Source organism: Mustelus asterias, chromosome 14, assembly GCF_964213995.1.
Source record: "Mustelus asterias chromosome 14, sMusAst1.hap1.1, whole genome shotgun sequence".
Taxonomy (NCBI): domain Eukaryota; kingdom Metazoa; phylum Chordata; class Chondrichthyes; order Carcharhiniformes; family Triakidae; genus Mustelus; species Mustelus asterias.
This window is the reverse complement of record NC_135814.1, coordinates 107,170,932-107,196,079: the sequence shown is the minus strand read 5'-3', so window position 1 is coordinate 107,196,079 and position 25,148 is coordinate 107,170,932. Positions and strand designations below refer to the sequence as shown.

Genomic DNA, 25,148 nt, shown 5'->3' with positions numbered 1-25,148 from the left:
TAACTAACATACAGACTCAATGGACTGTGAGACAGATGAAGATGGATATTTATTAATTCTCTCACTTAAAATAACCAGTTAGTCTGTGACAATTAGCAAAGGAAACAAGCCAAACGCTGAAGCCAAAGTCTTAAGTGAGTGGGCAACAAGGTGGCAGATGATAGACAAGGAAAAACTGTTCCTAATAGCTTAAAATGCAAGGATTTATGATTTGGGCAAAGATACAGGGAGTTCACCAGGGGAAGGATGTTTGATCTGCAGCAAGTAATAATGACTTAGATGTCCAAAGATGTGCGGGTTAGGTTGATTGGCCATGCTAAAAATTGCCCTTAGTGTCCTGAGATGTGTAGGTTAGAGGGATTAGTGGGTAAATATGTAGGGATATGGGGGTAGGGCCTGGGTGGGATTGTGGTCGGTGCAGACTCGATGGGCCGAATGGCCTCTTTCTGTACTGTAGGGTTTCTATGATTCTATGATTTCTATGACTTGGAACTTTCTGTGCATGAAACGGGACAGTGAATGATTCCAAAGGGAAAGTGGATGGGTACAGTGCAAAATAAACTTACAGGGTTAGGGGGATTGAGCATGAGAATGGAACTGGTTGGATTGCTCTAAGGATAGCCAGCATGGATTTGGTAGGCAGAGTGGTCTCCCTCCATGTTGTAAAACTCAATGGCTAAGTAAATAGCAATGTGTGGAATATAAATCGAGTGCGGTGGTGAAGATATGGATTCAATTAAGAGACAGTTTAAAATGAAATCAGTAAATGCTGGAAATAATCAGCAGATTGGCACGGTGGCATGGTGGTTATCACTGCTGCCTCACAGCGCCAGGGTCCCAGATTCGGTTCCCGGCTTGGGTCACTGTCTGTGCGGAGTCTGCACGTTCTCCCCGTGTCTGCGTGGGTTTCCTCCGGGTGCGCCGGTTTCCTCCCACAGTCCAAAGATGTGCGGGTTAGGTTGATTGGACATGCTAAATTTCCCCTTAGTGTCGGGGGCCTAGCTAAGGTGAATGCATGGCGTTATGGGGATAGGGCCTGGGTGGGATTGTGGTCGGTGCAGACTCGATGGGCCGAATGGCCTCCTTCTGCATCGTAGGGGATTCTATGATCTGGCTGAACATGTGGAGAAATCTGGTGGAAATGAAATCTGCTTCTCTCTCCACAGATGACACCAGTCCTGCTGAGTATTTGCATATTCTCTCTCTATTTCAGATTTCAGAGTCCATGGGTTTTGTTCGAGACTGTAACAGCAGCTAAGACTGTGCTGGGTGAGACTGAGTGTTCTGCATGAATTATAATTGGCTGAATTGTTTTTTGGACAGTATCAACCTTGTAGAAATTAGAATCATCCTGGCCCCTCTCTTTTCAATCTTATACAATTGCTAAATGTAGCAGAATAAGGGTTCCTTTCATTGAAATGACTCCTGTGGAATCACTGCAAATTTAAATAGCAAATTAATCAGGTCAGTTTCAAATAATGTTCAGCTCTCACATATCTGATCTTAAACTGCAAAGTTAAATCCTGTCCAGCAATTAATCCTTTATTCTTCACAGAAGATGTCAGGGTACAGACTATTAGTAAAAACTAGCACAGCTTTACTCATCTCTGAGATACAGCAGTTTGAACATAAAACAAAGGAATGGGAGTGGAATCAATCCTTGTCTGAGTGTGCTGAAAGGATGTTAGTAACTTGGCAATCTGCTTCACCCACAATGGAAAAGAGAAGTCAGATGGAGTGTAAACCACTGCTCTCCCAGCCATGTACGTGCATGGAACAGTGGTTAGCACTGCTGCCTCCCAGCGCCAGGGACCCGGGTTCAATTCCAGCCTTGGGTCACTGTCTGTGTGGAGTCTGCACATTCTCCCCGGTCTGCGTGGGTTTCCTCCGGGTGCTCCGATTTCCTCCCACAGTCTAAAGATATGCGGGTTAGGTTGATTGGCCATGCTAAATTGACCTTAGTGTCAGGGGAACTAGCAGGGTAATTACATAAGGTTACGGGGATAGGGCCTGGGTGGGATTGTTGTCGGTGCAGACTCAAAGGGCCAAATGCTAACCACCGTGCCACCATTGGCTATGAAATCTGGGTCATCATTTTGTTATTTGTTTCCAAAGATGTTTGAACGGGATGATGGAGCTTGTGTCTTCTACTTGTGAAGAATAGGAGCAGTGATGGGCAATGCTTGAACGTTGGATGCCAGGGAGAGGACACAGTGCATCTGCTAGTTATTCAATCTTATTGCAAATATTTCAGTCTGAATGTATTCAGGTGTTGGTGTACATTGGCAGTATCTCCGTGGGCCAGCAAGCTGTTTGTGTACAACTGATTCCCAGAATGTTTTGGACAGTCGCAATGAGGGAGTCGTCACAGTTACAGCTTCAGCTGTTTCATTTATTTTATCTGCTTTTCCCACACAGGAAAGATATTGTCAATCCTGCCTCAGCAATTACCCTCAGAACTGTACTCAGAAACCACATAGGAGTACGAAGCCTCTACACACACAGCACCTTCTCCACAAGGACTGCCACTGCTCACACCACTGGCTTCTCAGCTAACTGGGGATAAACAATTCATCCCAATTTTGCTGGCGACACACACTGCCCAAGAATAAATAATAAATGGTATTCATTTGACTGTTATGTGGGGCAGTGACTGAAACCAGCGGAAATGTTTTGTGCAGCAAGACTTTGTACGGACTTGAATAGAAATGACAGCAATGTTTCTATTGCTGGCATCATATTCTCATGGAGACTGTGACACTAACTGAAAAATAAACCACTGCATTGTTCAATTGAATGTTCCAAAACTTCTGCTCAAATTCCAAACAATATCTTTCCTACATACATTTCTCCACTATTGTGTGTAAGTTACGGCTAGGCAGTGGTTAGCACTGCTGCCTCACAACACAGTAGGAAGTCTCACAACACCAGGTTAAAGTCCAACAGGTTTACTTGGTAGCACAAGCTTTTGGAGCGCTGCTCTTTCACCTGAAGAAGGAACGACACTCCGAAAGCTTGTGCTGCCAAATAAAGCTGTTGGACTTTAACCTAGTGTTGTGAGACTTCCTACTGTGCTTACCCCAGTCCAACGCTGGCATCTCCACATGATGGCCTCACAGCGCCAGGGACCCGGGTTCGATTCCCGGCTTGGGTCACTGTCTGTGCGGAGTTTGCAGGTTCTCCCTATGTCTGCGTGGGTTTCCTCCTTGTGTTCCAGTTTCCTCCCACAGTCTGAAAGACGTGCTGGTTAGGTGCATTGGCCATGCTAAATTCTCCTCAGTGTACCCGAACAGGCGCCGGAGTATGGCCACTAGGGGATTTTCACAGTAACTTCATTGCAGTGTTAATGTAAGCCTACTTGTGACAATAATAAATAAACTTAAAAAAAGTATATTTCAAAAACTTTTTGTGAAGAGATTTCTTATGTAACTGCATCTACATCATAGAAACATCATGCTAATACACACATGACCTTGCCTTCTACCCTGATTAACATCGACTGAATTTTTAAAATTCAAAGTAACTCAAAATGTTTATTTTTTTGTTAAGTTATTCAACTTTACAAGAATATTGACAAGCAATGGTACCTCTTAATCTTACTGCGCACAGACTGATTCTTTCAATGCATGGTGTCTTTGTTATTTTTTGCATGGTCTTACACACACAGGGTTTTAGGATGGATAGTTTGTGAGTGGCATGTAAGTACTTTCATCGTTGCTGAGGGAAATCTGCTGTTAAGAGAACAATTGGCTACGGCGTGAAATCCTCAGTTCCATTATCGTATCATCTAATTTATTACAGCCACATTCGTAGGAAAAAACGATTCCAGCAGCAATGCCCCCTACATATCTCAGCCTCGCAGACAGCAGTACAAAACAAGTTAATATCAAGCGGAGAGTTCAGCAAGCTTTGACAGACCAGCAAGTGTACACTCAGCATCAAATCACCCTGAAAATCTGCCGGAAAAAAATCTGCACAAGGTCCTTTTTTCTGAATGTTTACCTGAATGTCAGCAGTCGGTAGGACATTAGTAAGTACACTGAAGAGCAGCTTTATGGACCATAGTGGAGAGGTGCTTCTGAAGCTCAGACATGAAGGGCCAGATTAATATACAGCATGTGGTATTATGTCAAAAATAATCTCCCGAATGGAGCTGACCAAATCTTTAATATGAACAGCAGCATCTGCTGATTGTGCCTCTGTCTGTCACCACACGATAATAATTACAATATAGACTTTGAGGTAGAACACAGTTCTCTCTCCTTAAAGCCAACACTGACCTTGTGAAACAACCCCTGCTCCTTTCAAGATAATATTCTATTTTAAGGTTATTTCTGCAAGGTCAGACAATTACACAACTGAAATGAATGCACAGTGTACACTGTAAAGAAATAATACTGTTTAAAAAGGCCTGACTTGGATTTCTGTGGTGTGTGTATATGCTTGACCACTGTCCACAATAAATATTGAAGCAGAACCCCTGAGAGAGAGAGAGAAGTGGGATTAAATTTGGATTGCTCTTGCAAACAGCCAGCACAAATACAGGTCAAACTGCTGCCTTCTTTTCCATAAACTTCTATCACTTTACTTTTTAAACAAACTTCAACATTTGTTTACAAACCCTCTTCAATATGTTCTGTAGGAACTTCCTGTTGGAAACAATGTGCAGAGATATAGGGAAAACAAAGTTGTGATAGTAGGGGATTTTAATTTTCCACATATAGATTGGGACTCGCATACTGTTAAAGGTTTAGACGGGGTAGAGTTTGTAAAATGTGTTCAGGAGAATTTTCTACATCAGTATATAGAGGTGCCAACTAGAGAGGATGTGATATTGGATCTCCTATTGGGAAATGAGTTAGGGCAGGCGATGGATGTGAGTGTGAGGGAACACTTTGGATCCAGTGATCATAATGCCATTAGTTTCAACCTGATCGTGGATAAGGATAGATCTGGTCCTCGGGTTGAAGTTCTGAACTGGAAAAAGGCCAAATTTGATGAAATGAGAAGGGATCTGGGAAGTGTGGATTGGCACAGGCTGTTCTCTGGTAAGGATGTAAATGGAAAGTGGGAGGCCTTCAAAGGAGAAATTTTGAGAGTGCAGAGTTTGTATGTTCCTGTCAGGATTAAAGGCAAAGTAAATAGGAATAAGGAACCTTGGTTCTTGAGGGAGATTGTAACACTGATTAAGAGGAAGAGAGAGTTGTATGAAATGTACAGGCAGCAAGGAACAGATCAGATGCTCGAAGAGTATAAAAAGTGCAAGAAACTACTTAAGAGGGAAATCAGGAGGGCTAAAAGAAGACATGAGGATGCTTTGGCAGACAGAGTGAAGGAAAATCCAAAGAGCTTCTATAGGTATGTTAGGAGCAAAAGGATAGTGAGGGATAAAATTGGTCCTCTTGAAGACCAGAGCGGTAGACTGTGTATGGAACGAAAAGAGATGGGGGAGATACTAAATGGTTTTTTTGCATCCGTATTTACTGAGGAAACGGGCATGGAATCTACGGAAATAGGGCAAACTGGTAGGGAGGCCATGGAACCTTTACAGATTAAAGGGGAGGAGGTGCTCGCTGTCTTGAGGCAAATCAGAGTGGATAAATCCCCAGGACCGGACAGTGTATTCCCACGGACCTTGAGGGAAGCTAGTGTTGAACTTGCAGGGGCCCTGGCAGACATATTTAAAATGTCAGTATTCACGGGGGAGGTGCCGGATGATTGGAGGGTGGCTCATGTTGTTCCGTTGTTTAAAAAAGGTTCCAAAAGAAATCCGGGAAATTATCGGCCAGTAAGTTTGACGTCGGTGGTGGGCAAGTTATTGGAAGGTGTGATAAGGGATAGGATCTACAAATATTTGGATAGACAAGGACTTATTAGGGAGAGTCAACGTGGCTTTGTGCGTGGTAGGTCATGTTTGACCAATCTATTAGAGTTTTTCGAGGAGGTTACCAGGAAAGTGGATGAAGGGAAGGCGGTGGATGTTGTCTACCTGGATTTCAGCAAGGCCTTTGACAAGGTCCCTCATGGGAGGTTAGTTAGGAAGGTTCAGTCGCTAGGTATACATGGGGAGGTAGTAAATTGGATAAGACACTGGCTCAATGGAAGAAGCCAGAGAGTGGTTCTGGAGGATTGCTTCTCTGAGTGGAGGCCTGTGACTAGTGGTGTGCCGCAGGGATCGGTGTTGGGTCCATTGTTGTTTGTCATCTATATCAATGATCTGGATGATAATGTGGTCAATTGGATCAGCAAGTTTGCTGATGATACAAAGATTGGAGGTGTAGTGGACAGTGAGGAAGGTTTTCAAAGCTTGCAGAGGGATTTGGACCAACTAGAAAAATGGGCTGAAAAATGGCAAATGGAATTTAACGCAGACAAGTGTGAGATATTGCACTTTGGAAGGACAAACCAAAGAAGAACGTACAGGGTAAATGGTAGGACTCTGAAGAGTGCAGTTGAACAGAGGGATCTGGGAATACAGGTACAGAATTCCCTAAAAGTGACGTCACAGGTGGATAGGGTCGTAAAGAGTGCCTTTGGTACATTGGCATTTATAAATCGAAGTATCGAGTAAAAAAGTTGGAGTGTTATGGTAAGGTTATATAAGGCATTGGTGAGGCCGAATTTGGAGTATTGTATGCAGTTTTGGTCACCTAGTTACAGGAAGGATGTAAATAAGATTGAAAGAGTGCAGAGAAGGTTCACAAGGATGTTGCCGGGACTTGAGAAGCTGAGTTACAGAGAGAGATTGAATAGGTTGGGACTTTATTCCCTGGAGCGTAGAAGATTGAGGGGAGATTTGATAGAGGTTTATAAGATTTTGATGGGTATAGATAGAGTGAATGCAAGCAGGCTTTTTCCACTGAGGCTAGGGGAGAAAAAAACCAGAGGGCATGGGTTAAGGGTGAAAGGAGAAAAGCTTAAAGGGAATATTAGGGGGGGCTTCTTCACGCAGAGAGTGGTGGGAGTGTGGAATGAGCTGCCGGATAAAGTGGTAAATGCGGGGTCACTTTTAACATTTAAGAAAAACTTGGACGGGTTCATCGATGAGAGGGATATGGTCCAAGTGCAGGTCAGTGGGACTAGGCATAAAATGGTTTGGCACAGACAAGAAGGGCCAAAAGGCCTGTTTCTGAGCTGTAATTGTCTATGGTTCTATGGAAAAGGCAGAGGAATATACTAAGTCATTTATAGGAAGAGTTTTTTTTCAATATATAAAAGGTAAGAGAGGGGCAAAAATAGACATTGGACCACTGGAAAATGAGGCTGGAGATGTAATAATATGAAACAAAGCAATGGCAGAGGGACTGAATAGTTACTTTGCATCAGTCTTCATGGTGGAAGACAGCAGTTGGATGCCAGAGCTCCAGGAGAATCAGAGGGCAGAGGTGAGTGTAGTGGCCATCACTAAGGAGAAGGTTCTGGGGAAACTGAAAGGTCTGAAGGTGGATAAATCACCTGGACCAGATGGATACACCCCAGGGTTCTAAAAGAGATAGCTGAGGAAATTGTGGAGGCATTGGTGGTGATCTTTCAGGAATCACTGGAGGCAGGGAGGGTACCAGAGGACTGGAAAGTAGCTAATGTAACACCACTGTTTAAGAAGGGAGGGAGGCAGCAGACGGGAAATTATAGGCCAGTTAGCCTGACTTTGGTCATTGGCAAGATTTTAGAGTCCATCATTAAAGATGAGATCGCGGAGTACTTGGAAGTGCATTATAAAATAGGACTGAGTCAGCACAGCTTCGTCAAGGGGAGGTCATGTCTGACAAATCAGTTAAAGAGTTCTTTGAGGAGGTAACAAGGAAGTTAGATAAAGGAGAACCAGTGGATGTGATTTATTTAGATTTCCAAAAGGCCTTTAACAAGGTGCCACATAGAAAACTATTAAATAAGTTAAGAGCCCATGGTGTTAAGGGTAAGATCCAGGCATGGATTGAGGACTGGCTGATTGGCAGAAGGCAGAGAGTGAGGTTAAAGGGGTCTTTCTCAGGATGGCAGCCGGTGACTAGTGGTGTGCCTCAGGGGTCAGTGCTGGGACCACAACTTTTCACAATATACATTAACGATTTGGAGGAAGGAACTGAAGGCACTGTTGCTAAGTTTGCAGATGATACAAAGATATGTAGAGGGACAGGTAGTATTGAGGATGCAGGGGGCTACAGAAGGACTTGGACAGGTTAGGAGAGTGGGCAAAAAAGTGGCAGATGGAATACAATATGGAAAAGTGAGAGATTATGCATTTTGGAAGGAGAAACGGAGGCATAGACTATTTTCTAAATGGGAAAATGCTTAGGAAATCAGAAACACAAAAGGACTTGAGGGTCCTTGTTCAAGATTCTCTTAAGGTTAACGTGCAGGTTCAGTCGGCAGTTAGGAAGGCAAATGCAATGTTAGCATTCATGTCGAGAGGGCTAGAATACAAGATCAGGGATGTACTTCTGAGGCTGTATATGGCTCTGGTCAGACCCCATTTGGAGTATTATGAGCAGTTTTGGGCCCCATATCTAAGGAAGGATGTGCTGGCCTTGGAAAGGGTTCAGAGGAGGTTCACAAGAATGATCCTCGAATGAAGAGCTTGTCATATGAGGAATGGTTGAGGACTCTGGGTCTGTACTCGTTGGAGTTCAGAAGGATGGGGGAGAATCTGATCGAAACTTACAGGATACTGCGTGGCCTGGATAGAGTAGACATGGAGAGGATGTTTCCACTAGTAGGAAAAACTAGAACCAGAGGGCACAACCTTAGGCTGAAGGGACAATCCTTCAAAACAGAGATGAGGAGGAATTTCTTCAGCCAGAGAGTGGCGAATCTGTGGAATTCGTTGCTGCAGAAGGTGACATAAGACAGAGATAGATAGGTTCTTGGTTAATAAGGGGTCAGGGGTTATGGGGAAAAGGCAGGAGAATGGGGATGAGAAAAATATCAGCCATGATTGAATGGCAGAGCAGACTCGATGGGCCGAGTGGCCTAATCCTACTCCTATGTTTTATGCTTGTTTGGAGAGCCACTGCAGATACGATGGGCCAAATGGCCTCCTTCTGTGCTATAACAGTTCTGTGATTCTATGATGTTACTTCCATTGCACCATCAGATTCTCATCTTTCACCCAGTAGAAACCAAAGCTGGCTCTCTCCCAAGAAGCATCCTGCAAATTTATCCGTGGTATTTCTGACTCTGTACACAACTCGGGAGGTGGATAATGCTGTTGTTGTAAGAATTAACTTTGTCAAATGCAAAAGAGCCATGTCAGTAAATCTCCAACAACTTCTTGAGCCATAGTTTCGGAATAACACATTATTACGGCACAATGTCACCTTAATCCAATTGTGACGTTAGCGTACCTTAAGAGATTTTTAAAATCATGTTCTCTGCATTTATAAGCAAATCTTTTCAGTTCTTTTTAATTGTTGCCAGGCCGTCTTCTATTGCTGCTTCAATAGTTTAAATGGGATTTTGTTTATTTTTACTGTGGGCCTCAGGTACTTTCTGGGATTGTTTTGGGACCCTGCATTGTTAAGAGGATGACTGGGTGGAAGGTCATATGTTTAGGTCAGTTTTTTTTCTTCAGAGTGAATTCAAGGTTTCACTTTTAATTTAGTTGCTGGCAGCAGTTTTAGTTGAGAAGGGATACCAAGCTGAAAAGAAGTGTTTCTCTGCTGTTAGCTGGAAGCAATGTTCCAGGCCTTCCTAGAGTGGAAAATCTGCTGTTGGTGGTTGGCTTGCCCAGAGTCTCTCCCTGGTGTTTGGGAAGCTGTTCTGACTCTCAGCTTGTCTGTGTGTATATATCAAGATAACTGCAGGATTCAACCAAAGGACTTAAGTTCAGCATCACGTGAGCATTTGTAGTTTCTGTGATAAACCTGTGGAAAGGGTTTTGTTTATGGGATGTTTGTTTGATTGGGACATTTCCTATATTCATTAAGGGTTATAGAATATCATTGTTTTTTTCATGCTTGTAATTGGTAAAGGTTATTGCTAATTTCCTTTCTATACATGTTAACTGTATTCTTAAATAAATGTGTTTGATAAAAGCTCCCTAGTGGGTCATTCGAATCATACCTGAAGTGAAACATCTCATGCTTACCCGCGCCAAGTTCAAATAGCAAACCTTATGATCCAGGCGGACTTCATAAAACACTTTGGAGTTTCTGATCTGAATTATAACAAACTGTTCATGAACCCTGATGAACGGTCATTCAGACTTGAAATGTTGGCTCTATTCTCTCTCCACAGATGCTGTCAGACCTGCTGAGGTTTTTCTGTTTTTGTTAATGAACTCTGAGTCACAAATGGATTTGGATTGTTGCTGCACCATCAGTCCCAGCAACGCCAACGGTGAATAAAATCACCATGTCTTCATGGTCAGTTTGTCCTTTCCATTAATTAATTATGTTTTCAGTGGGTGGTTTAACTTTGAGTGAACTGTCCATCAACATCTATGAAATAGGCAGGTCACAGGAGGAAGTAAGACAATGACTGATGAAGTACCATTTCCTAACCATTTGATAAGCATTAATATGAACAATTTGATAGAAAGCTGGTCAGATATCACTGAAAGGCATCAGTGTGATGTTATAAAGTCTGAATCATGTTTGGAAGAGGAATGGGAAACAGCAATAATCCAGTTCTGGAAGTTATCTTTTTATTTAGCATTTGAAATTATAAACGTATCATGATTCATGCAAACTGCACGGCATATTTATCAGACACACTGCAGACAGTGCACACCTTTCATATCCTACTCTACACTGATCTGATTCCAGTACAGCCACTTTCATTCATCACATTCCAGCTTTCATCCTCTCTCAACCTTGCACACTTGAACATGACATTAAACTGCAGGAAGGACACCTTCCACCACCTCTACTTAAAGGAATAAGGAGCTACCGACAGGACTATTTCTTCTGGCTGTTGGTGAAACATCAGGCATGTTTTTGAAGCTTTCCTGTATGTGTCTAAAGTTTCAATAATCTGCAGGGAGTGACCAGCTGCTTCTGAAGTACCTGCTCGTTGATTTAAAAACAAGCTGCTTTCAGAAACGGGTGACATGTTTGGTTTTTCTCATGGAACTGGGAGAATGGGAAGCCACGCAGAGTGGAACAAACTGCGAGAAAAGGGAGGGAGATGAAGAGGAGCTTGAGGAGGGCTCACAGCAGGAAGACATATTCACCACGGGAGCAACTCTCTTACCTCAACTTTAGCAATAACCAATGTTTGAACTGTCTTCACTTCAGTAAAGGTTGTGACTGAAATCCACCAACTTCTAAAGGGCAGGGACAGCATTACCTCTGCTTGCCAAAGTGACTCTGGCTCTTAACTTTCAAGCAATGTTTAAGGAGCATCTGGTTCTTTCCAGGCTGCTACTGCAGATAGAGATACTATTGGTGACAAAAACAGTTGATGAAGGAAGGGCCGTGGATGTCGTCTATATGGATTTCTGTAAGGCATTTGACAAAGTCCCACATGGCAGGTTGGTTAAGAAGGTTAAGGCTCATGGGATACAAGGAGAATTGGCTAGATGGGTGGAGAACTGGCTTGGCCATAGGAGACAGAGGGTAGTGGTCGAAGGGTCTCTTTCCGGCTGGAGGTCTGTGACCAGTGGTGTTCCGCAGGGCTCTGTACTGGGACCTCTGCTATTTGTGATATATATAAATGATTTGGAAGAAGGTGTAACTGGTGTAATCAGCAAGTTTGCGGATGACACGAAGATGGCTGGACTTGCGGATAGCGAAGAGCATTGTCGGGCAATACAGCAGGATATAGATAGGCTGGAAAATTGGGCGGAGAGGTGGCAGATGGAGTTTAATCTGGATAAATGCGAAGTGATGCATTTTGGAAGAAATAATGTAGGGAGGAGTTATACAATAAATGGCAGAGTCATCAGGAGTATAGAAACACAGAGGGACCTAGGTGTGCAAGTCCACAAATCCTTGAAGGTGGCAACACAGGTGGAGAAGGTGGTGAAGAAGGCATATGGTATGCTTGCCTTTATAGGACGGGGTATAGAGTATAAAAGCTGGAGTCTGATGATGCAGCTGTATAGAACGCTGGTTAGGCCACATTTGGAGTACTGCGTCCAGTTCTGGTCGCCGCACTACCAGGAGGACGTGGAGGCGTTAGAGAGAGTGCAGAGAAGGTTTACCAGGATGTTGCCTGGTACGGAGGGTCTTAGCTATGAGGAGAGATTGGGTAAACTGGGGTTGTTCTCCCTGGAAAGACGGAGAATGAGGGGAGATCTAATAGAGGTGTACAAGATTATGAAGGGTATAGATAGGGTGAACAGTGGGAAGCTTTTTCCCAGGTCGGAGGTGACGATCACGAGGGGTCACGGGCTCAAGGTGAGAGGAGCGAAGTATAACTCAGATATCAGAGGGACGTTTTTTACACAGAGGGTGGTGGGGGCCTGGAATGCGCTGCCAAGTAGGGTGGTGGAGGCAGGCACGCTGACATCGTTTAAGACTTACCTGGATAGTCACATGAGCAGCCTGGGAATGGAGGGATACAAACGATTGGTCTAGTTGGACCAATGAGCGGCACAGGCTTGGAGGGCCGAAGGGCCTGTTTCCTGTGCTGTACTGTTCTTTGTTCTTTATCACTCAGTCTGCAGTATGCTGCTGAATTACGCAGGTCGCTGAGGCTCTCTGTAGAGCAGCTTCCCATCTCATTAGACAATAGTTTCTGCCTTGGTGGTCATCTCTGAGTTAACCGTTGCTGATTAGACTCAGGAGCTCCACTCTGGCAATGCAGAGGCTCTCTACACACAGACAAATGGCTTCACCTCATTCCCTCAGCCAGAGACAAGCAGGCCAGTGAGTACAGGAGTTTGATCAGAATGTGGGCTCACTGTGGCAGTGAATCATGCAGCCAATGCCTGTTAACCTTGCAGCCATCATGATGCCGTCAACCTATGGCAAGCTGCATTTGAATCGCCATGGCATGTTCAGCACTCAGGATCCTGACTCTGGCCTGTACGCACACAAACACGCCCGCACGCACACAAACACGCCCGCACGCACACAAACACGCCCGCACGCACACAAACACGCCCGCACGCACACAAACACGCCCGCACGCACACAAACAGCTCGCACGCACACAAACAGCTCGCACGCACACAAACAGCTCGCACGCACACAAACACGCTCGCATGCACACAAACAGCTCGCACGCACACAAACACGCTCGCACGCACACAAACAGCTCGCACGCACACAAACACGCTCGCACGCACACAAACACGCTCGCACGCACACAAACACGCCCGCACGCACACAAACACGCCCGCACGCACACAAACACGCCCGCACGCACACAAACACGCCCGCACGCACACAAACACGCTCGCACGCACACAAACAGCTCGCACGCACACAAACAGCTCGCATGCACACAAACAGCTCGCATGCACACAAACAGCTCGCACGCACACAAACAGCTCGCACGCACACAAACACGCTCGCATGCACACAAACAGCTCGCACGCACACAAACACGCTCGCACGCACACAAACAGCTCGCACGCACACAAACACGCTTGCACGCACACAAACACGCTCGCCTGCACACAAACACGCTCGTACACACACAAAGACGCTCGCATGCACACAAACACGCTCACACACACACAGACAGCTTGCACGCACACAGACATGCTCGCATGCACACAAACACATTTGCACGCACACAAACAGCTCGCACGCACACAAACAGCTCGCACGCACACAAACTGCTCGCACGCACACAAACAGCTCGCATGCACACAAACAGCTCGCACGCACACAAACACGTTCGCACGCACACAAACACGCTCGCATGCACACAAACACGTTCGCACGCACACAAACACGTTCGCACGCACACAAACAGCTCGCACGCACACAAACACGCTCGCATGCACACAAACACGTTCGCATGCACACAAACACGTTCGCACGCACACAAACAGCTCACACGCACACAAACAGCTCACACGCATACAAACAGCTCACACGCACACAAACAGCTCGCACGCACACAAACAGCTCGCACGCACACAAACACGCTCGCATGCACACAAACAGCTCGCACGCACACAAACACGCTCGCACGCACACAAACAGCTCGCACGCACACAAACACGCTCGCACGCACACAAACACGCTCGCACGCACACAAACACGCCCGCACGCACACAAACACGCCCGCACGCACACAAACACGCCCGCACGCACACAAACACGCCCGCACGCACACAAACACGCTCGCACGCACACAAACAGCTCGCACGCACACAAACAGCTCGCACGCACACAAACAGCTCGCATGCACACAAACAGCTCGCACGCACACAAACAGCTCGCACGCACACAAACACGCTCGCATGCACACAAACAGCTCGCACGCACACAAACACGCTCGCACGCACACAAACAGCTCGCACGCACACAAACACGCTTGCACGCACACAAACACGCTCGCCTGCACACAAACACGCTCGTACACACACAAAGACGCTCGCATGCACACAAACACGCTCACACACACACAGACAGCTTGCACGCACACAGACATGCTCGCATGCACACAAACACATTTGCACGCACACAAACAGCTCGCACGCACACAAACAGCTCGCACGCACACAAACTGCTCGCACGCACACAAACAGCTCGCATGCACACAAACAGCTCGCACGCACACAAACACGTTCGCACGCACACAAACACGCTCGCATGCACACAAACACGTTCGCACGCACACAAACACGTTCGCACGCACACAAACAGCTCGCACGCACACAAACACGCTCGCATGCACACAAACACGTTCGCATGCACACAAACACGTTCGCACGCACACAAACAGCTCACACGCACACAAACAGCTCACACGCATACAAACAGCTCACACGCACACAAACTGCTCGCACGCACACAAACAGCTCGAATGCTCACAAACAGCTCGCACGCACACAAACACGCTTGCATGCACACAAACAGCTCGCACGCACACAAACTGGTCGCACGCACACAAACACGTTCGCACGCACACAAACAGCTCGCACACAAACAGCTCGCACGCACACAAACAGCTCACACGCACACAAACTGCTCGCACACACACAAACACGTTCGCACGCGCACAAACAGCTGGCATGCACACAAACTGCTCGCACGCACACAAACACGTTTGCATGCACACAAACACGCTTGCATGCACACAAACAGCTCGCACGCACACAAACTGGTCGCACGCACACAAACACGTTCGCACGCACACAAACAGCTCGGACGCACACAAACAGCTCACACGCACACAAACTGCTCGCATGCACACAAACAGCTCACACGCACACAAACTGCTCGCATGCACACAAACAGCTCGCACGCACACAAACACGCTCACAAGCTCGCACGCACACAAACAGCTCGCACACACACAAACACGCTCACAAGCTCGCATGCACACAAACAGCTCGCACGCACACAAACACGCTTGCACGCACACAAACACGCTCGCAAGCTCGCACGCACACAAACAGCTCGCACGCACACAAACACGCTTGCACGCACACAAACACGCTCGCAAGCTCGCACGCACACAAACAGCTCGCACGCACACAAACAGCTCGCACGCACACAAACACTTACATTACAGCACAAGTAGCTAATACAGAGTAATATCTCCATACTCAGAATGTTCAAATCATGGTTTTGGATGCCAGTGTATTTAAGGAGCTTGCAGGATATCACAGGAGTCCAGCCATTTATCCTCCAAAACATTATTGGGATTACTGAGGGGCCATCCAAGAGGACTGGCAGCATCTCTATGGAACAAGAACCTTCCGTCCGCTCTCAGGATTTGTGTTCTAACTCCTGCCACTTCACCTTTGCCCTTGCTGCGATCTGTTACCCAGACTGCTGCAGCCCATGCAGGTGGTACAGTCCAGAATCGAGCTTTCTAGAGAGAGAGCTGGTTGATGCCACCTTCAGTGTCAGCGGCCTTTAGCCATCCATCCTGCAGACACTGGGAAGCTCCTGTTAGGAGCCCAAAGAGGGGCAAACGCCACATGGAAAACAGGCACAGAGAGATGCACAAGGTTTATTTTTACCTGTAATGAGTGAATTTATAAATTTGGATTGGAATTAGTATTTTTGAGTTTTGATTGTTGTGAAGAGGTTGATGTGATGTCAGTGATGGTGGAAAAGTTAAGGAGTGTGCGGTGGTTGATGATTGGGGAGAGATGGTGGAGGTGACTTCTGGCACTGGGGCAGTAAAGGACTGCTTATAGAACCATAGAACCATAGAAAATTACAGCTCAGAAACAGGCCTTTTGGCCCTTCTTGTCTGTGCCGAACCATTTTATGCCTAGTCCCACTGACCTGCACTTGGACCATATCCCTCCCTACCCCTCTCATCCATGAACCCGTCCAAGTTTTTCTTAAATGTTAAAAGTGACCCCGCATTTACCACTTTATCCGGCAGCTCATTCCACACTCCCACCACTCTCTGCGTGAAGAAGCCCCCCCTAATATTCCCTCTAAACTTTTCTCCTTTCACCCTTAACCCATGCCCTCTGGTTTTTTTCTCCCCGAGCCTCAGCGGAAAAAGCCTGCTTGCATTCACTCTATCTATACCCATCAAAATCTTATACACCTCTATCAAATCTCCCCTCAATCTTCTACGCTCTAGGGAATAAAGTCCCAACCTATTCAATCTCTCTCTGTAACTCAGCTTCTCAAGTCCCGGCAACATCCTTGTGAACCTTCTCTGCACTCTTTCAATCTTATTTACATCCTTCCTGTAACTCGGTGACCAAAACTGTACACAATACTCCAAATTCAGCCTCACCAATGCCTTATACAACCTTACCATAACACTCCAACTTTTATACTCGATACTCCGATTTATAAAGGCCAATGTACCAAAGGCACTCTTTACGACCCTATCCACCTGTGACGTCACTTTTAGGGAACTCTGTACCTGTATTCCCAGATCCCTCTGTTCAACTGCACTCTTCAGAGTCCTACCATTTACCCTGTACGTTCTTTTTTATGGTGTAGCCTTCCTTCTTATCCTCCTTCTCAGCTTCTCCTCTGAATGGCTGTCCCCACAAAATGGCCAGGTTGTGCTTTCAGATCTCCTCCAGCGTGTGTGCGTGCAAGCGTGTGCATGCGAGCCCCTCCTTGGGCTCCTAACAGGAGCTTCCCAGTGTCTGCAGGATGGATGGCTAAAGGCCGCTGACACTGAAGGTGGCATCAACCAGCTCTCTCTCTAGAAAGCTCGATTCTGGACTGTACCACCTGCATGGGCTGCAGCAGTCTGGGTAACAGATCGCAGCAAGGGCAAAGGTGAAGTGGCAGGAGTTAGAACACAAATCCTGAGAGCGGACAGAAGGTTCTTGTTCCATAGAGATGCTGCCAGTCCTCTTGGATGGCCCCTCAGTAATCCCAATAATGTTTTGAAGGATAAATGGCCGGACTCCTGTGATATCCTGCAAGCTCCTTAAATACACTGGCATCCAAAACCATGATTTGAACATTCTGAGTATGGAGATATTACTCTGAATTAGCTACTTGTGCTGTAATGTAAGCAGAGGCATTGGCTATCAGGTGTTGCATCACAGTGTGTTCCACAAGTATGCTGACGAGGTTGACGAACAGTTCCATCTTGGAAAGGATTGGCTCCCAGCTCCGGGCAAAGTCCTGGGTTGAGTTTGTGCTGTAATCCTTCATGCTCATTGCGACGCCAATACACCTATTCTCCAGTTATCTGTACCCATCATTCTTCTTCTGTAGCCTGGCTCAAAATCTTCACCTCACTTGTACTGTCCATGCTGTATTTTCTTTCTTTGTTCTTTGACTCTTCTTCAGCAACGAGTGTGAGACCTCACCCTCTGGAAGTTGGCACCCACATTATTAATTGGAATTAGGTGTGCGGAAACCGAGTGGCCAAAGCCTCAGCAATATCTCCTTATGGGGGTTAAAACATGCAAATAGTTCTCCCCACCCCCTCCCATTAGCTCCTGCTGCCTGTGTCACCTTCTCTAGCAAGCCAGAGGTAAGTGAGTCATTGATTGTTGAGTAATATGTTTGGATAATGTAGTTATCAGGGAGGTCTAGTGATGTGTTAGGTAGCATCCCTACCTCTGGACCGGAAATTCCTGATTCAAGTCCCAGTTCAGGACTGGGGTTTTCATAAAGTGACCATTTTTCCAAGATGGAACTGGTGGCCATCCCCATCAGTACACTTGTGGAACACACTGTGATGCAACCGAATATCAGCTGTAAATCCTTCCAATGTCCCAATGGCAGGCAATGAAGAATGGGAGAGCTTCCTGGTCAGCCACCCTGCAGTCCTTTACCAAACGTAATCATGGACCATGGTCACCAACATCTGACTAGAGCACGGTACCCGAAGGTGGTGCAGAATGTGGCTGTGTAGTCAGTGTGTGTTACCTGTGAGTTGTGGGTGTGACATTTGTAGCAGTGTAAATGTGTTAATTGAGGTGAAACATATGATTGTTATGTTTGTCAGTGGGTGCTTGATGGGGATGCAGAGAGTTGATGAGGAGGATGAGCGATGAAGTTGGTCAGTTGGAAGATAAACTCATTCGTCTTGGTAACTCATACAGGTTGCAATGTCCTCTTCTTCAGTTGGTTCTTTGTAATAATTCTCATACATATCTTTTTTTGTCATTGCTTTTTCTCTCTCTCTTAATCCACTCTCTTTCAGTCTTTATATTTGACTTTACTTCACTCATGGTCTTTTGATCTGTTTCTTTGTGTTATGTTTTTTCTTTGGGTAAGGTGATAAACTATTGGGCATGATGCTCACGGGATAGAAACATAGAAGATTAGGAGCAGGAGAAGGCCATTCGGCCCTTCGAGCCTGCTCCGCCATTCATCTTGATCATGGCTGATCATCCAACTCAATAGCCTAATCCTGCTTTCTCCCCAAAACCTTTGATCCCATTTGCCCCAAGTGCTATATCCAGCCGCCTCTTGAATACATTCAATGTTTTGGCATCAACTACTTCCTGTGGTAATGAATTCCACAGGTTCACCACTCTTTGGGTGAAGAAATGTCTCCTCATCTCCGTCCTAAATGGTCCACCCTGAATCCTCACACTGTGACCCCTGGTTCTGGACTCCCCCACCATCGGGAACATCCTCCCTACATCTACCCTGTCTAGTGTCCTGTTAGAATTTTATAAGTCTCTATGAGATCCCCCCTCATTTGTCTGAACTCCAGTGAAAACAATCCTAACCTTGTCAATCTCTCCTCATACATCAGTCCTGCCATCCCTGGAATCAGCCTGGGAAACCTTCGCTGCATTCCCTCGAGAGCAAGAACATCCTTCCTCAGAAAAGGAGACCAAAACTGCACTCAATATTCCAGGTGTGGCCTCACCAAGTCTGTATATAATTGCAACAACACATCCCTGCTCCTGTACTCGAAACCTCTCGCAATGAAGGCCAACATACCATTTGCCTTCTTTACCGCCTGGTGCACCTGCATGCTTACCTTCAGCGACTGGTGCATGAGGATACCCAGGTCCCGCTGCACACTCCCATCTCCCAATTTACAGCCATTCAGGTAGTAATCTGCCTTCTTGTCTTTGCTTCCAAAGTGAATAACCTCACACTTATCCAAATTATACTGCATCTGCCATTGATTAGCCCACGCACCCAACCTGTCCAGATCATTCTGAAGGATCTCTGCGTCCTCGTCACAGTTCACCCTCCCACCCAACTTGGTATCATCTGCAAATTTTGAGATGTTACATTTTGTTCCCTCATCCAAATCATGAATAAAAATTGTGAATAGCTGGGGTCCCAGCACCGATCCCTGTGGCACTGCACTAGTTACTGCCTGCCAATTTGAAAAGCACCCATTAATTCCTATTCTTTGTTTCCTCTCTGCCAACCAGTTTTCTATCCATCTCAATACATTTCTTCCAATTCCATGCGCTTTAATCTTGCACGATAACCTCTTGTGCGGGACTTTGTCAAATGCTTTCTGAAAGTCCAAATATACCACATCGATTGGTTCCCCCTTATCCAGTCTACTAGTTACATCTTCAAAGAATTCCAACAGATTTGTCAAGCATGATTTCCCCTTCATAAATCCATGCTGACTCTGTCTGATCCTGCCACTGCTTTCTAAATGCTCCGCTATAAAGTCCTTGATAGTGGATTTGAGAATTTTCCCCACCACCGATGTTAAGCTTACTGCTCTATAATTCCGTTTTCTCTCTACCTCTCTTTTTGAATATTGGAGTGACATTCGCTACCCTCCAATCTGCAGGGACTGTTTCACAGTCTATAGGATCCCAGGTACATCATTGACATCACTGCGCCGTTCCAGGATTGCCATTCTAAAAACGTGCAGCACAAGTACAGCATGCTGCCGATGGTGATTTAATTAAAGACACTCATTGCCAAACCTGCCTTCGTAGCAATTTCTTTGATCCTTTTGATATCAGATATTGAACAAAACCCACAGCACGTTGACTTTAATGAGTGATACATGAGTGTTCACACTTTTGAGTTGTGACAGTGGACTTGGACAATTCTAACTTAATTACATTTTACCATCTGCTAACAAACTTTTATATTTAGAGACAGGTTTCCTCAGTTCATGAATAGCTGATATTCTTCAAGATAATTAAAGGCAATTAGTAAATTTCTGAGCCAAGTGAAAAGGCGAGGGAGACCACAGCACTGGGCATCGAGAGGTAAGAGCTTCACTGTTAGACTGCGCCGATTACAATCCTGCCAAACTCATTCTGATTTAAATATAAGTTGTTGTTGAATTTCCATAGATTTATTTAAATCGATGGGAAAATGTGGGCAGGGTGTCCCAGAAAATGGAAATCTGGCTCACGGACACTGGAGACACAAAATCTGGGTCAGAGCCTCTTGTTAAAGGTTCAATAATCTTCAGTACATCTGCCTGAGTTTATTCTCTGTAATGTCCTATCTCAAACTGGGTAGTTGATTTGCTGAGGTTTATATTGAATACTGCTTCAGATTTTATTTCTTCCAGACTTGCTGATTTTATATACAAGACAGTTTAAATTAAAGTTAATGCGTCAAGCCAATCGGTTTGCAAGGGAGGACAGCCGATATAGAGGAATGGATAATTCCTACACCAACTGGTGTCTAAGGATAACAGATTGCTTCTGCTGAGTAAATAAACTAGTTTGAATGTAAGAAAACATTAATCAGTCTCCAACAGAACTGGACATGTAATCAAGAGCAGTTTAATTTGTTTTTAGGTCAACCAGGATTATTTTCATTATAGAATCCCTATAGTACTGAAGGAGGCCATTCAGCCTGTCGAGCCTGCTCTGACCACAATCCCACCGAGGCCTTATTCCCGTATTTACCCTGCTAGACCCTCTGACTAAGGGCCAATTTGGGCATGGCCAATGCACCTAACTTGCACATCTTTGGACTGTGGGAAGAAACTGGAACACCCGGAGGAAACCCACGCAGACATGGGGAGAGCGTACAAACTCTACACAGACAGTGACCCAAGGCCGGAATTGAACCCAGGTCCCTGGCGCTGTGAGGCAGCAGTGCTAACCACTGTGCCACCGTGCTGCCCCCAAATGGGTGATAATGGTCTGAGACAGAGAGAGAGGAGAGTGAGAAAGACAGGGGCTGGCAAGGGAAGCAGGTAGGAGGAGAAGGGGGCTGCAGGGGGGGGGAACAGCCTGAGAGGAAGCGGTGATTAGGGTAGGGAAGAAAAAAAGTGGTGAGGTGAAAATGATGATGACAAAGGGGAGTTCAGATAGCAAGGATGAGTGAGAAAATCTACATTCATTGAGGGTGTAAAGGAACAAAATAAAAGCATTGGGGTTACCTGCAAGAAATAACTTTCGCCACTGAGGTGGGAGACTTTTTAAAATGTATTAATTTAAGGACATGAACATCACTGGCTGCTGGGCCAGCATTTATTGCCCATCCCTATTTCAAAGGGTAGTAAAGTGTCAACCACTTTGCTGTGGGTCACATGTAGACCAGACAGGGTAAGGATGGAAGATTTCCTTCCCTAAAGGACATTAGTGAACTAGATGGGTTTTTACAACAATGGTAGACTTTTAATTCCAGATTTTTACTGAATTCGAATTGCACCATCTGTCATGGTGGGGTGTGAACCCGGGTCCCCAGATTTTACCATGGGTCTCTGGATTACTAGTCCAGCGACAATACCACTACTCCATTGCCTGTAAGCAGGAGGAGGGTGTGAATGCAGTGCAATGGGAGGAATGGGTGAAGGTCAAAAGGTTTGCTTTATTGGTTCCACCAATTACGGTGGGGGGTGGGGAATGACATTTTTAAAATTTGACACCCTGCTCGAGGGTTGTGAATTTTGTAATAAATATCATTAGAACAGAAGGAAATCATGTATTGCTTTTGTCCATGGTGGAAAGGGCACTGATCTTTTTTCACCTCGACTGAATCTGTGCTGAATGTATTTTTCAATTCCTATTCTACCTTCTTCATAACAAAACACCCCAGGAAACGCAAAGCTGTGGGCGAGAGCGGGGGCGCCTATCAAACAGAATTGCAGAGAAAGTTGTCCTGTGACTTCCCTTTTGCAAATCATTTGCAATGATTCTGTAAGTGCCACGTTATTAGTGGTGAACTATGCTGATACGAAAAAAAAATACACATCCCTCTTGACTGGTGACTGTCTCATTATGAACTCTAATCTTCAGCTTTCAAGAAACACCAGAAGAGAAATTCTTATTCACAACAGAACATTTCCAGTGATGAGGTTAAAAACGTGCGCAGCCTATTTTGGAACAGCAAAGCTTTCAACATGGCTTCAACATATTGCAATAATCGCTGATGATTTCCTGTTACATGTTATAATTAATGATTCTTTGCCAACTGACCATGTCTCATTATTAACTGTGGAACAGACATGTAGCACTGAAGATATCAAGAATTCACACAATCTTTGATCTTATTTTATGTTTTCCTTGAATTTCCAGGAATTTCTTCCTTAATTTGGAGTCCAGCGCAAAAATATCTTTTTTTTCTTTTTCCGTTCTGGGTTTAAATTTTTGGAGTGAATCCTCATGATGGAAAAAAATCAACTGAAGATAATTAAATGATGAGGATGTTCACTTTGAGGGAAGGAGTCTGGATTGTAAGATAAAGTTAAAGTTTATTTATTAGTGTCAGAAGTAGGCTTACATTAACACTGCAATGAAGTTACTGTGAAAATCCCCCATTAGCTACACTCTGGCACCCTTTTGGGTACACTGAGGGAGAATTTAGCATAGCCAATGCACCTAACCAGCACGCCTTTTGGACTGTGGTAGGAAACCCACACAGACATGAGGAGAACATGCAAGCTCTTCACAGACAGTAACCCGAGCCGGGAATCAAACCCGGGCCCCTGGTGCTGTGAGGCAGCAGTGCTAATCACTGTGCCTCCCCATGGTCATTTAAAAATCTATCCAATCTTGTCAAACCAAAACTCGATGGGTTTTAATTTTCTTGATTTAGTTTCTTCTGATAAATTTCATCAAGTAAATTGTTGGAATGAGACTGAAAGAATCGGTGCCATTTCACCAAGTGATTCGGTCTGTCTTTAAAAAGACGGGAGAAGCACAGGCAAGGCTTTGTGCAAAAACATATAGGTCTTGATATTAAACCCACTCTCCCATCACAATGGGTGGCAGAGAGTCAGGGAGTGAAGCATGGGGTCTGTCGCAACATCACAGAACCATAGAATCCCTACAGTGCAGAAGGAGGCCACTCGGCCCATTGCATCTGCACCAACTCTCCGAAGAGCATCCCTCCTTCTGCCCTATTCCTGTAACCCCGCACATTTACCGAGGCTAATCCACCAAACCTACGCATCTTTGGACACTAATGAGCTCATTGTGTGTTCAACGTGATAAAAGCAAAAAACGGCAGATGCTGGAAACCGGAAAAAAAACAGATAACGGAAACCGGAAAAAAAACAGATAATGCTGGAAAGACTCAGCAGGTCTGGCAGCATCTGTGGAGAGAGAATCAGATTCTGAGCCCATTCGGGTCCATGTGGCTCTTTGTCAGAGATTTGAGAGACAGTGCCTCATTTTATTCAGGCACTCTTTCATCTCTGGCCCAATCACTAGCCTCAGTAACTATAGAGCTAACAATTCTCAGCGTTTTAATTTAGTGAATAGCTTTATCCTCCTCCATATTCCACTGCCAATTCTCATCTTGTTCCAAGAGTGTGTACTTGTCAGAAGTTTGAGAATTTACAGTTCCATGAGTGTCCGTCTCTTGTCTGAAGCGGTATGTTGGAATGGTTTTTTGCTTTTGTTTGAAGCAGATCGGAATCACTTCATCCGGTACCTTCCTCTTCGAGACTGATTATTGACTTGGGTTTCTTCATTCTCTCTCTCTCTCCAATTCCATTTGCATGTTTACACATTTTATAGTTTTCCATTTTAAAGAACGGTGCTGTCTGAAAAAGAAGCTTGACTGACCGCAGTCTGACTATCTGACCGCAGTCTGACTGACCGCAGTCTGACTATCTGACCGCAGTCTGTCTGACCGCAGTCTGACTATCTGACCGCAGTCTGTCTGACCACAGTCTGACTGTCTGACCGCAGTCTGACTGACCGCAGTCTGACTGTCTGACCGCAGTCTGACTGTCTGACCGCAGTCTGACTGACCGCAGTCTGACTGTCTGACCGCAGTCTGACTGACTGCAGTCTGACTGACCGCAGTCTGACTGACCGCAGTCTGTCTGACCGCAGTCTGACTGTCTGACCGCAGTCTGTCTGACCGCAGTCTGACTGACCGCAGTCTGTCTGACCGCAGTCTGACTGACCGCAGTCTGACTGACCGCAGTCTGACTGACCGCAGTCTGTCTGACCGCAGTCTGACTCTGACCGCAGTCTGACTGACCGCAGTCTGACTGACCGCAGTCTGACTGTCTGACCGCAGTCTGACTGACCGCAGTCTGACTCACCGCAGTCTGACTGTCTGACCGCAGTCTGTCTGACTGCAGTCTGACTGACCGCAGTCTGACTGTCTGACCGCAGTCTGACTGCAGTCTGACTCTCTGACTGCAGTCTGACTCACTGTGTTTCTCCAGCCTTTGCTGTTTTAAATTATTTTTATTCTGATTGACTGTGCACGGATTAA

General features: G+C 45.6%; 1 protein-coding gene across 6 annotated transcripts in view; it reads right to left on the bottom strand.

The window, feature by feature from the left end:
• The window catches only part of vps8 (VPS8 subunit of CORVET complex), a 651,220-nt gene that overhangs the window by 42,628 nt on the left and 583,444 nt on the right, over positions 1–25,148 (bottom strand). The gene's annotated exons all lie outside the window — the stretch shown is intronic.